This window comes from Cyanistes caeruleus, chromosome 4 (genome assembly GCF_971803275.1).
Source record: "Cyanistes caeruleus chromosome 4, bCyaCae1.hap1.1, whole genome shotgun sequence".
Lineage (NCBI taxonomy): Eukaryota > Metazoa > Chordata > Aves > Passeriformes > Paridae > Cyanistes > Cyanistes caeruleus.
Window position 1 is genome coordinate 12,414,630 of NC_141704.1, and position 14,483 is coordinate 12,429,112.

Here is a 14,483-nt window from a genome sequence, read left to right on the forward strand (position 1 = left end):
TAAGGTCTCCTCCGTTTCAAGCCTTCTCCTGGGACTTAGCAAAGCAATTCTGTGAAGGTTTTCAATATGTCACATGCTCCAGCACTTATTGGTCTTGCTGGGCTTCATTCAGATTTGCTCTAGAATGTCAGCGTCTGCCTGAACACAGATCTGAGTAGGTGATGCCACTGGAATAATAACATTCTTATTGGAAGAAAATGCAAAACCAAACAAGATAAATAAACCAGCTAGATCCAAAAGTTTTACAGCATCTCCAGGGTGTTTTCTCATAGCTCTGTAGGAAGGCTATCGTTACTGTGCAGGTCCTTCTCTCCGTTTTTCTATTTGAACTAGTGTCTGTGTCACCTCCAAGTCTTTTTACCCTTTCCTCATTCATTCACCTGCTTGCTTTTTGGCCAGCCTCTCTACTTTAGTTACCTTGTCACTCACCTCTTTTAATGTGTATTATTTCAGAAATGGGATTGAATACACAACGGGCAGTGCTAAAAGAGCATTATGGTTACCTGCATTTACTGACACTGGCCCTGGACCTGCCCCAAGGCTGTGTTTTGCAGCTTCTGTGACAGCTGAACCAGAAGAAAGTTGTCTCTGATGCTCAAACCCACTCATGGCTCCTCAGATCTCCCTCAAAATTTTGTGGCCACTGCCCTTCTGCAGCATTAGAACACAAAAGTAATAAAATAGATCAAAATTTGAGAGAACCAGGCCTCCTGAGTGAGACACACTAAAAACAAGAGCAACTCTCACTTCTTTCTTGGCAGTGTCAGTCCAGCAATTTTCATTACCTTCCCAAGCTGAAGAAACTGAACCCACCACTTTCAGTCTTGTGAAAGTCTCTTTCTTTCCATGCCTTGTGTGACCTGGCTGCCAGCCCGGTCCCGCTGAGCAGAGCCCCCTCCTGCCCGGCCTCCCCCGCTGCCAGCTCTGCGCTCCAGAATCCCCCCTGTGCTGAGCGTAATCCAGTGCTCCTGGGGAAGAGCCAACTCTGCATCTCCTGTCCTCTCCAGGAGATTCAGCCTGATCTGATGTGTCACAGTCACAGCAAGGCAGTCATTCTCCCTGCTGGCCAACTCCTAAGCTGTGGAAAAACATAATATACATCATCCAGACAATACTAGAAAAAAATCCAAATTGAAGTGCTCTGTTATCTGCCAGTAATGCTGCTACAGTGGTTTTTGTGTTTGTTTTCCAAAGTGGAAATGCTGGTGATGGTTACAAGAGGCAGATGTGCCCAGCTGTAATGCTTGCACCACTACAGCAGGAAGGGGGAAGTGGGCAGGAGTGGAAAAGGGACAGAATTAGTGAAGCAAGAAGGCTTGTTTTCAACCACTGCAGGATATTTTTTTAATAAAAAGTCCAACACTGACACACTCTATGAACCACATGAACACAAGGCTGCATCTGTTTTTATATTAGGGAGGCCTGTGCCATTGAGGAATGTGTGCACAATTTATATGAGCTATAAGCTCTGGCCTATAAAAAATCAACTCATCCAAGTCCAAATTCCTGTTTTTCATGGAAACTGCAATGTATAGCGGCTGTCTGAAGCATGTATAAGGAGAGCTGTTACTATTTTTTTGGAAAATTATGATGTCCCATGCCTGGAGCTATAGTTGAGTGGTTTGCCAGAAACAGCCATCCATTAATCATCAACACATGGTAAAAATATTGTTTATTTAAGATATACTGTACTATGACAGCCTGTTTATTGTATTAATTGCATTTATTTATTTATTTATTTACTTACTTACTTACTCTCTTAAATGAGCACACTGATGAATAGAAGTATTTCAGCCAATAAGTTATCTTTGGCAAAACAATTCTCTTGGTGTAAGTCAGCCAAAAGTACTGGCCCAAACACAGGGCTTGAGCAGCATTGGAATACCTAATTGAATCCTTACCCAAAGTTTGAATTCATTTTACTGAGAGGGGGTAACTGGAAAATACAATTCTGCAACATAGTCTGAATCTTGAGCCACTCCAAACTTCAACAGTTTTTCAGAATCACAGAATGTGCAGAGTTGGAAGGGACCCACCAGAATCATCAAGTCCAACTCCCGACCCTGCACAGCACCTTCCCCAAGAGTCACACCATGTGTGTGAGAACATTGTCCAAACACTTCTTGTGTCAAACAAGCAGTGAGAGCAGTGGCAAACACTGAACTCTGTCAGGCTGGTGCTGTGACCAATGCCCTGGAGTCCCTGCTCCTGTTTGAATGGGTCCATCATAATAGAAAGCAGCAGATTTGAAAAAAACCTTTTTGAGATGAGGTTACAGAAACCAATCAAAAGTAAAAAGTAATGGAAAACAGAAACAAACATGGGAGAAATATTTAGAGTGTAAGTACAGGAGAAATTAAGCAGGTGGAGGCAGGGAGCTAATGGGAAGAGCAGAAAGCATCCTGCAGGCATGCTCCAGGTTATAAAATGTGGTTAGATAGGATCTGAAGTATTCTGAGGTCTATGTCAGCTGCAGTAGTTTTATCATTTTATGGCATCCAGTTCATGTGCACTCAGTGGCTGAAACATGGCACTCCAGGAGCCTCTGTGTCACTTCCAAAAAACAGATTTACAGTCAGTGAGAAGACAGTACAGTATTTTTGTTGCTTATTAAATGGAAGACTTAGTAGTAATTGTTGTTGGTCTTTTACCAAATCATGTGTAGGAGATCTTCATTTCTGATTTCATGTTTGTTGGATCCTTTCTGCCTTGAGATCTGAATATTTGGATAATGCCTAAGAAATTCCGCTTTTTCAGGAAGAAAAGAGTTCTTGCTATCTCCTTTCTAACCAACAGCAGCCATCAGAAAGCACAACAAAACCAAATAAAAATGAAAGTCTTCTCCAAATGTCAAATGTATTGTAACTACTGAGACCTAATGTAATTTTTGTTTAAAAGGCAAAAATTACAAGAGGAATTGTTGTTGAATTACTTGTTAATAGTGTAGTCATGAGTTTAGGAGAAATGTAGCTAGTTTTATGTTAGTGCAGACAAGAAAGAAGAAAGCACCTAATTTTATTCTCAAAGAAGATGTTTTGGGGGAACCAAACTGTTAGAGATGAGATGTAGCCTGGGGAAAGCACAAGACTAGCTGGCTTCTCTGTCAATGACAGGTTTCCTTTCTCATTTTGCATCTAGAAATGTTAACACAAAAGTTTTTATAGGGAACAGAAGCGTTTCTCTAAAGATGCCAGTGTTTATTTCCTGTAGGAGTAGTCTTAAGCAAATCAAAGTGGCACAGCCTTTTCCTACATTTTCGTAAGCAGAGAATTAGGTTTCTTTTCCTCCAGCGGAAGAAATAAGTTTTACCCATACTATGTATTTCCACATTAGATTATCCATGATTGTTTCTGCCATTTAGAAACTGGATTAACTGAAAGGTGATTAGCCTCTGGATACATAAATATACAGCAGGACACCAGGCCACAGATCTGTTTTTTTACTTTTTAACATTTATTAAACCTGGAAGTGGGGCAGTATGTTGGCAAATATGTACCTGATACTGGAAAGAATGAACAGTTGAAAGCCTATAAATGTTTCCTGTGAAGCTGCACTGAATTGAAACTTGAAGAAGTTGTGGCTCCACATGTTTTCTATTTTAATCAATCAAAACAGTAAAAATAAAAAAATATTGAAAAATAATGTGGCACAATACAAGAGATATGACTCAATACTTGCAAGGTTTAGTCTATTAAGAAATGTCTGCTGGGACTGGTTAATGTTTAACAATAAATAATGGGGAATTCCTTTGGAACAGTGAAGTAGTATTTTATGCCATAGATATTTTAGGGCAACTTTAAACTAAAAACATATTTTTCTATTGCTTGTTTAGAACCTAATCCACTAGCGTATTTAATTCTCCAGATGAATGTGATTTTTACATAGACTACCTCTTCCATTTCCCTAAAGAGGGAATGAAATGTCTCTGCAATGTAGGCTTCACACCTGCAGAATAAATTACACCTGAAACCAGCTTTTATCTTCTGTGAAAATCTAAGAACCTAAATATGGTTTCAAGAGTCAGTCTGAAAACAGAGAATGAGGGCCCACTGATTCTTTTTCTGACAATCTGTTGCTTGCCATTCATTACCAGAAACACACAGATTGTGGAAGAAACACATAATTTTCTAGAAATATGTGACAGCAACAATGCTCTCATTGCTTTTAATGTTGTTGAAAAGCTATTGCAAGATAACCAATTCTACAATCATGCCATATTTTACCGTGCTTTTGATGTAGTTATTGGCGGAAGATACAATTTTTATCATCTTTGCCATACTGGCCTTGAACTGCAATTAAAAAAAAAAAAAAGATTTTTCTAAACTGGGAAACATGCAGGATGTAGAACATATCTGAATCTAGCTGTGAATCTTTTATCTTCTGAATATCATTCCATCTGGATGCAGCCAGTATATTCTGTGGCCTGACAAAGTCTGGGGTGCGCTGTCTTTGGACATGTTGGAACAAGCAAAAAATGTTTGGGACTGCATTATTCTGAATTATCAATCCATCTAGTAGGTGTTGTCCTGGACTCAGATGGTGCTGGATAGATATATCACTGAATATATGGTGTGAAGGGTTACAGATTGAGGCTGGCAAGGCAAAGAACCATCTGCTGTCCAGAAAATGAGACACAAGAAAATAAAATTGGCAAACTTTACCTAGTTCTAAATATCACAAAAAGGGCAAAGATAACACTGGGTGGAGACGTGTATCTCATGGTTGCTTTTTTGTTTTGCAAAGATGTGTAACTCTCCAGGGTTATCTTTAGAGTAAAAATAACTGGTTGGGAAATTCCTTGGCTGAGTTAGGAGAGTTTAATCAAGACCTTTGGAGAACCCATTGCATGTGGAACTCTGAGGCAGAGGCATAATCCTGGGTCATCCCAGGCCACAATAGTGCAAATGGGTTTCTGAGAAGTCGTGTCAGCTCCTGGATGATGGCTCACCCAACACAAATTGGAATTTGCACAATTACTGTTGCCATTACATCTCACTTCTATACGAAGATGGATCAGTAAGCAGAATCAGAAAGGGCTGACACACTGTTGCTGCTCTAAACAGAGATATGAAGTCACAGAATAAACAAGCCAACAACAGTAATCTGAGGATAAAAGAAAACCCCTTGAGGCTTAATATGAGAAAAACTGTAAATCAGAAAACTGTAAATCAGAAAACTAAATTAATCTGAATTAATTTTTTTTCAATTAATACTGTTGTATACCAATCCTTTAAAGCACTCTTTGTACCTAACAAATGTTTAATTAGAAGTAGAAGTTTTAAGGAGGAAGTCCTGAGATGACATTGAAAACACTGTCTGAAAGCAATGAAGAAAATAAGAGCAATGACAGCAGAATTGTTTGTGGTAAGACAGGGAAATAGTAGAGGAGGATTTGGAAAGTGTGAAGCACACTGGAAATACCTTTTGAGTTATTAAGCCTATGCATTGGTCTTGTGGTCTCAAAAGCAGCTATTTAACCCTGGAATGGTTCAGCAGGAAGTACAGTACTTACAGAGACCTGTTAGAGTACAGTTAGAGCTCTCCTAGTATGGGCTGTCTATATAGGATGGCATTATATATTTCTTGCTCTCATAAAGTTTTACTGAGTTATATACTCAGATATATCAACCATGTCTAAGCTTCAGTTCCTTTCCAGTTTCAGGCCCTGTGGCATGTCTGGCCATTGTGCTGTTCTAGGTACACAGGGCCTGGTCTGAAATGCTCTTAACCCACATGGAAGGGTGGTGGACGTTGAACCCATACCTTCTGAGACTCACAAGTGAAAACTCAACTCTCAACTCAGTTCTCCCAATTTTTAAGAAAGGTAAGAAGGAAGGCTCCAGCAATTACAAGCCCTCCAGTCTTACTTCAGTGCCTGGTAAAATTATAGAGAAGGATATTCTGAGAGTAATTGAAAAACACTTGAGAGACAGCATAGGTTCACAAGGGGGAAGTCCTGGTTAAGCAACTTTATTTCCTTTTATGACAAGGTCATCCACCCAGCTGACCAAAGGAAGCCAGTAAATGCGCTGGGTTTGGATTTGAGCAGAACTTTTGATACTGTCTCCAAAAGTATCCTGGATAAACTGTCCTACAATCAGCTGAGCAAGTCCATAAAACACCATAATTCACACGGGTAAACAACTGTCTCACAGGTTGGGCTCAAAGGGTTACAGTAAATGAGGTTATATTAGGTTAATGTCCAGACACCAGTGCTCAATTTGTAATGTTTTTATAAATAATCTGGATGCAGGAATTAAGTGTAAAGTGTGCCAATGATACTAAACCAGAGTCCTTGTGGGGTCAAAAGGAGCTACAGAAAGATCAGGACAGACTGAAGAGCTGGACAATTGCCAGCTGCACGAAACTAAATGAGAAAAAACCAATTCTCCACCTGGGATGGGATATACCTGGTTATACATATGCCCTGGGGGATGAAAGGCTGGAGAAGAAGCCCTGCAGAAAGGGATCTGGGAGTCAGAAAGTTGAATGTGAGTCAGCAGTGCCCTGGCAGCCAGGAGGGCCAGCCCTATCCTGGGTGCATCAGGCACAGCATCACTGACCAGGCAAGGGAGGGGATTGTCCTGCTCTGCTCTGCACTGGGGCAGCCTCACCTCGAGTGCTGGGGGCACTTTTGGGCACTACGATATAAGAAAGACATTAAACTATTAGAGAGATATACTCTCTAATTGATATAAACTACTATCCAGAGAAAGGTGACCATGATGGTGGAATATCTTGAGCACAAGAATTACAAGGAGCGGTTTATGTCACTTGGCTTGTTCAGCTTGGAGAAGGGAAGTCTGAGGGGCAAGTGCTGACCGATGGTAACAGGCACAAGCTGTATTAAGGGAAGTTCAGACTGGACTTTAAGAGAAGGTTCTTTCCTGAGAGGTTGGTCAGTAAAAACCAGCCTGAGAAAGTGGTCACAGCACCATAGCTTGACCCGCTCACTGTAACCATGCAGCGTTCTGAGCACAGGCACACATCTACTGCCATAGACTGGCATTCAGTCATTGGGAAATAGGCCTCCACAGACCCTTGAGCTCAAGTACACAGTGGGATGGCCGAGAGCACTAAGCCTAGCCTAGTTTTCTCATTCATTTTCCTCACATCCCGTGTCCTTGAGGTAGTTTTCTTGGTCTGCAGAAACTTCCCTAAGAAGACTGTTTCTTCCATAGAGACTGGGTTTGTATTTCTCTTCACTTCTGGCTGACACTAGAGGATGTAGATAACCCCAGCAGACCATGGGAATCCTAAGGCATCAGTGTGGACACCCCAGATAAAAAAGTAAGATGGCTCAAGCCAGATACCTAGCATGGTGCCATGATGCCAGTGAAGAAAAGAACCTCATGTTTGGGATTTACAACTTCCTCTGAATTAAGAATAGGAAATACTTTCTTGGTTATTTTTCTACAGTACTATGTCATGAGAATCTGGAGTTGCTCACAGTCTTTCCAAAAATATTTCAGGTACTGTTAGTAAGATGAATACAACCTGAGATGTCCAAGAAGGGGAGATAATGTCAGGCTGCAGCCATGTATTGGACACATGTATCCATAATATGTAAATGAAGCAACAAGATATGCAGAAGTTAGTAGATTATTGAGTAGATGAAAAAAAATGCGCAGAGCACAACTTTAGTGTCTGATTTGTAGGAAAACTATGTTTTAAAATTGAAGTAAGGTTTCTGGCACAGCAGAATTCTGGATCTCTGCAAGAGGCTCCACAGAAACTGTCACTTTCTAATATTAAATATTAGTTAACTGTGATTCCAGTCTAGCTTTAAATAACCTACTGAAAATGGTTTAACTTTCCCACCCATATATGTGCATGCAGCACATAGAAGCCTTTAGTATTTGTGCTATTGCATTGCTATTTCTAATGTGCCAGTGCTATTAGGATGCACTTGTATCACTTTTTAAACTCAGTTCTCTGTTACAGATGAGCATCTCACACCAAGACTTTTTGAATGTGTGATTGGGTTTTTTAGCTCTGAAGCACAGCTGCTTAGTTTCAGCTCACAAGACCATTTTTCAGGAACTGATACTCATTGCCATTTATGCTGGAAGTTGCATTTGAGAAAAACATGGCACACAGAGTCTTGAAGGTGCATAAGCAGCTATGCAAGCTACTGATTTCTCCACTGACCTCAACGGGAACAGTCAAGAATATATTATGCACATACTTTAATTACCTTGTTAATTCAGGATCAAAAATCAAGAGGAACCAAGTTAAAACCCGTTAAAGACATTTGATTAAAATCACTGGAGTGGGGTGGTAGAAAGAGAAATGAGGATTTCACTTGTACTAAACAGCCATGTTTCTCTGTCTCATGAGAATCTATAAGGGACAAGGACACAAGATAAAGCTGGGGCCTGGGCTTGTGGAGCAAAAAGTTTGCACACTATCTCATGATAGTCCTCCTGGTATATAGAGGAATGTACATGTGCTTTGCTTATTCCAAGTCTATTTATATGCTCAATATTAAGATCTGGAATAGATTAATAAATAGATCAAAATATTATTAAGTAGAGTATTATTCTTATTTTTTTAAAAAAGAAGTTGCTGACTTAGTAACTGGTATCAGATACATTTAGAAAAATCTAAAAAAAACAGGGATCCTATTCCCTTTAGAGGACTGAATGACAGAATTAATTTTTCACTCTATTGTATCTTCAGAACTTAGCTATTTAAAAGGCCAATTCATTTAACCAGAGATTTATTTTCAGTTCTTTCTGTATTTTTTTCATTTATAGAATATTTCCCACAGTATCTTCATTTTTTTCCTATGAAATAAGAATTACCCTTGAATCAGGCTCATTCCCTGAATAAGACTCAGAACAGAACTGCTGAATATTTTATACAATCAGCATTTGCAAAATGACTTGTATGAGCCCTAGGTATACAGAACTGGCATGGAGACTCACAGCACCTCCGCTGAAGTCACTGGAGTTTGATGAAAGACAATTAATTTGCCTTAGAATATAGGATTAAAGTGATAAACTCTTCTAATTTTAGAGTAACCTGCATAGCACATTCAAAATATTCTCAATGTACATCTATTTTTTATTTTAATATTTTAATATTATATATTAACATTTCTAAATTAATATTTAAATTATTTTTCTTAAAAATAAGATACCAGATGTTGCAGGACACATTAACATATATCCTTTGGAGCAGGATCATTCCAGCTTTAATCTCCTGATCATTTTTAAACAGTTCTGAGTGGAAAATATTTCTTTACTTAGCAGCTGGATACCCTCAATTTACACTACAGATTGCCAAAGGATTTGTAAGACCCATTAGTTTTAACATCCACAGGTGTACCCATCTCATTTTATGGAGCTGCAAGCTGGATTCAAGTCAAACAAAGACTTGTAAAATTATGGGTAGGTTTATATGGAGGAGTCTCAATGTTCTTTTCTGAAAATAGTAGGGTATGAGCATTTAACAGATCGGCTTTATAATTGTTTAAAGAAAACTGTTTAAAGAAAAGATATCATCTAGGAACAAAGTGTTAGGAGGGGATTACTAGGTCAATGAGTTGACTCACTTTTCCCACTTGCAGGAACTGCAAAATAGGACCAGTCCATTCCCTTACCAAGAGCCATGCTAACATCCCATAACAGTTTGCCCTAACTCCCTTCCCAGAAAGCTGTTCCGTAATTCACTGCTGCAATAACCAAAAAATCTCCTGGTTGCCAGCCTAAATGTATTTACTGACATTTTATGGTGTTTGTTTTGTTTTGTTTTCCTGTGTTGGTATGTAATGTGTCGGGCAAGCACGGCAGACAGGACTGCAACACTACGTAACTTCAACTACTTTGGGATGACCTCTGTGCACAACTTCTGTTACCGCTGTCATTGTGGAAAAATAGCTAATATCTATCTAAACCCAAAGGATACAGGGGACTCAGACCCATGTGTATAATAATTAATGGTGTACAGTAGGTATCTGCAAGATATAAACCAAGGGCTAGTATAAGATAGAGAGTGGCCTCCCAGATCTGAAGCACAGCCAGGGAGTTTTGGCCTAGATGCTGAGAAACTTATGTACATTTGGAAGGCAAACAACTTGGTCAGAGAATATTTAAATTTATGGCTGGCTAATTAGTCAGCCAAATAATCTCACATTAGTCGTGCAGGAGGCTGTGTTCATCAGGGAGGATGTGTGGAGGACTGAAAGAATAGTCAAGGGCTATGGAGATGGGAGTTGGTGAGGGGGAAGGCAGGGACAAGTGATGGCTGCAGAGTGATTGTGGAAGGAAATGAGATATGGGCATTTCAGTGGGGGAAAAAGAGAGGAAAACTGGTTCAGAGGGGCGAAATTTTAAAGGATAGTTTAAGATGAACATTTCTAAACCTAGTAATAAACTTGTTCATTGCCATGTGATAGTGACAGAAGCAACATTATAACTTTTCCCATGAAATTTAAACAAAAAATTAAATCAGCATTTTAAAAATTGCATTTGCATACTTATTTTCAAAATGAAGCAAGCATTTTGTTTTGCTGATAAAATAATATTAAAAGCACATAAGTAATTAAATGCACAAAAGCCAGAGCTATAGAGTCAGATAGTACAGGGAAGGGGTATAGGCTTACATAAAAGCAATAATTTCAAAAGGGAACACACATTCACATACAGAAAAAATAACTGAGATTCAAGGCTTTAGTCAAAAATAAATAATACAAAAAATACAAGAAGCAAAAATGCTGTCATAGAAGTTCATGGTAAAGAGGAAATTACTTTCACTACAGTTGAATCTTAATCTAAATAATTTAATTTCAAACCTGAGTGCTTCAGCTTTTAGGCACCTCTTCTATTTCAAAGTAGCCACTGCCTTGCCATGTAAAGACACAGGTATTAAGTTCTAATGCCTCAGTTTATGCTTTACCTGGGTTCAGAAAAAGCACTAGGGAAAAAAAAAAAAGCACAAAAATATCAAGAGTAATTAAAACAAAGCTGCAATCCTTTCAAAGCACCCCAACCGCCAGAACCTGGGAGAGTATTTGCAGGAAGTGGTATAAAAATGAAAGCTCTTCTCTCTTCACCCTTCTTTAGACATCAACCCCTGGAGAGAAAAACTTTTATACAGCATGGACACCCTTATAGTGTAACTACAACTATTAGAAGAATGCAAAATACTCCCAAGAGCCAAGTCTCAAATCTTAAAACTCATGGAAAAGCAGCTAAATGATGCCAGTAGGTCAAATTTCTGGATGAAATACTGAGTAATTCTTTGCAATCACAGAACTATAACCCTATGTCTTATACATACCTTTGGGCAATTCACTATGTTGGCAGATGTCAGTCTGTGGCAGTAAAATGCCATTGTTTTCACAGCTTCATCTGTCAGCTGAGGGCAGTATGAGACATGGCAGTGTTCCAGGTAATCTGTGCCCTTTCACAACTCAATTACAATGCATGTACATCAATCCTTTGATCCACTTCAGACACTTCAATTCTCTAGGTACCCTTCATTAGTAGTGAAGTCATTCCAATGTTGACTGGGAATGCCACTGGAAAAAGAAGAGATGCATTAAGGGGCTATTTTTGATTGCTTATAATTCATTAGACTAACATTTATGTAAATTCCACTATATATATTAAACATATTGAGTTTGGGTTCTTTAAATTGAGCACAACTCAGAACATAAAATGTTGCACTTAGAGAATCAGGCCGAAATACATTCATTCTACTGCTCTCTGCAAATGTCCATTTTTGTGCATAGTAAATTTTTCTCTTTTTCTTTTTCTTTTTCTTTTTCTTTTTCTTTTTCTTTTTCTTTTTCTTTTTCTTTTTCTTTTTCTTTTTCTTTTTCTTTTTCTTTTTCTTTTTATTTTTCTTTTTCTTTTTCCTTTTCTTTTTCTTTTTCTTTTTCTTTTTCTTTTTCTTTTTCTTTTTCTTTTTCCTTCTGTTTTAAATGAACAGAAAACTGTATCTGTACAAATCACATTTTTTTGGAAGGGAACAGGTAAGAACCTCAGGCCTGCCACTCAAGAGTTCTGGGTTCTGATTTGGTCTGTGGAGTTCAGGCCATGTGATATTGGTTGACTACAATTTCTAACCTAGTTTTTAGAGAGAATAAACATTTGCAGATCCTACTGACTCCTATTCCAGCACCTTTCTAACTCAGATATAAGCTTTTTCATATATTCTGTAAAGCAGATAGTCTTGGAAAATAACAATGGAACTCCTGTGAAATGTCACATAGATTCTTAAAAAACACTTTTCTTCTCTGCACTCTGAAACTTTTTTTACCTTTCAGCCTGAATCTTTTTCAAGTCTGAAAACCATTACTTCTAGGCCAACAAAGAGAATTTAGATCTTTTATTGAAACCCTCTCTGGAAACCTCTTGAAAAGAGATGCCTAGAATCACATTTCTTCACCCAAGAGCCCTATGACACAAGTATCAGAGGGCAGCCTGCAGCTCTACAGAGGTTTAGTCAGAATCTCTCCTCTTCTGTCATGTCCAGCCTAAAACCATGGTTAGATGCCTTAAATGTGTCACTGAGCTAACTTCCAGGCCTGCTAATCTTGGCCTAAGGCCAGAGTAATTTGTCATTTACTGGAAGAGCAATTCTACCTCTCCAGGGAAAACAAGAAAGTACACATAGTAAATTGAATAAAAACCACTGGTTGCGTGAAGCTTTTCAAAGTTTTCAAGAATTAGTCCTGAGTTAAAAAGACTAAGCACCACATGGATAAATAAAATGAGTACACACACACAGACACAAAAATGCACATATTTATTATGCACAAATGTTACATGTTTATCATCCTGAGAAAATTACCTCTTCAGTAATCAGATTATTGCCACTAACACACATCTAATTTTTCCTTATGTTAAATAGGAACTCGCACAATAACAGAGGGTTGATCACTAGAAAATATTATTTTTGCTATAGCAAAATATTGTGCCCTTCTGTGTGATTTCAAAAGCCTTACCTAAATATATACAAAGAAACTTATCAGATCTGAAATTTGTTTCACAGACTGTACATTTAAGATTTTTGTCTGTATCTTCATTTTGGTCTCTTCTTTTTGTCTATTGGTATTACTATATCAAGGCAGCTCTTCTTGGGCCTTGGGTCATTGTTTTATTTACAAAAAATTAGAGTATCAGTGTTTGAATCTAGGATTGGTTAAAGTGGAAAAGTCAGAATTTTTATTAACTGGCTTCTCCACCTTCCTATTTCAATATTGGATTTATGGGCTGTTTTTCACCTGTAATACAGAAACATTCTACACCAAACAACTAAATGTTTTTCATCCATGTGCAAGAGAAACTGCACTCTTTTCAGAAATAGGACTCAGATGTGATGACTTAATCACTACATTCTTAGCTAGGGTATGTAACATAAGCTGAGCCAAGATTTCAATGCCTGTTAGATATGTTTATCTTGTTTTTACTAGCATAGCTTGTCTACATGCTTATTTAAAATATCATTCAAAATTAGGTTCTGAATTTACTCTTAACTTTGAGTCATGGTTTTGCAAATAGTACTCAAATTTTATTTGTAACCAAAACAGATGGAGTTCTGTTTGCTCTCTTCGTCTCTGTATCCCTGGTTCTATACCTATAGAGAAAATAATGGAAGAGGTTGTGAAAATTATGTGTAAAATGTGTAAATTATGTTTTCAAGACATTTAGACACTACAAGAAGTCAAATGCCATGTGAAGAAAATGTAATTTTCTAACTTAATTGCACAATTTAAATTCTGTATAAATAAGGCCTGAGGACACACACAGTCAATGGAAAGGTCAAATACTAAATTGCTGTTTATTAAGTGAGCATCATCTGAGTTAAGAATGAACAAGGATCCTATTTTCAAAATATGGGATCTCATAAGTGTTTACATACTGTTGCAAAGCCTGGGAACAGAGTGCGATTACGGGGATTGCTCTCCGCGAATTTCCCATAAAATCATACCCTTAGATTCAATTTACAAAAAAGAATTTGTCATTTGGTTTTGAGTTATTCTGTATCTCTTCTTCTTTCTCCTGCCTTCCCTAGAACCATGAAAACAGGGCTCCTGCAACTCCTGTGTGTGCTCCCTGCTGCTTTCTTCCTCAAAAAGTTCATGTTCTTTTGGCACACAAGGAAAGCAGAAACACTTCTTTTTAATGATCTTTTTTTTGAACTTCCTCTGTGTAATGAGACACCTGAAATAGCTTCTTAGTTATGAGCATGGCACAACACAGAAGTGAATATTCTCCTCTGAGAGAAGCAGCACTGGCACCACATGACTTTCCATGAGATACACAAGATGTACATACTTGGCCATTATTAAAAACATGGAACTTTACACAGAACATTCATGAAAGACCAAGTCAGGATTATTCCTAGAGAAGAAATTGCCTGGTGTGTATGCTGGGCAACAAGATCTGGTCCAGACGCAGCTCTTATGGTACAACTGACTCATTTTTACAATATATGGCTATAAAATGATGGATGTTGAAGATTTATAA

At 38.2% G+C, this 14,483-nt stretch overlaps 1 non-coding gene across 1 annotated transcript in view; it reads right to left on the reverse strand.

Annotated features, from left to right (window-relative positions):
* The window catches only part of LOC111923297 (uncharacterized), a 64,477-nt gene that overhangs the window by 2,096 nt on the left and 47,898 nt on the right, over positions 1–14,483 (reverse strand). Inside the window, exons 7-10 of the transcript XR_015286123.1 lie at positions 11,287–11,527; positions 10,799–10,920; positions 786–1,078; positions 504–651 (exon numbers count right to left, since the gene is read on the reverse strand). This is a non-coding gene — a transcript (uncharacterized LOC111923297). The remainder of the gene's footprint in view (positions 1–503; positions 652–785; positions 1,079–10,798; positions 10,921–11,286; positions 11,528–14,483) is intronic.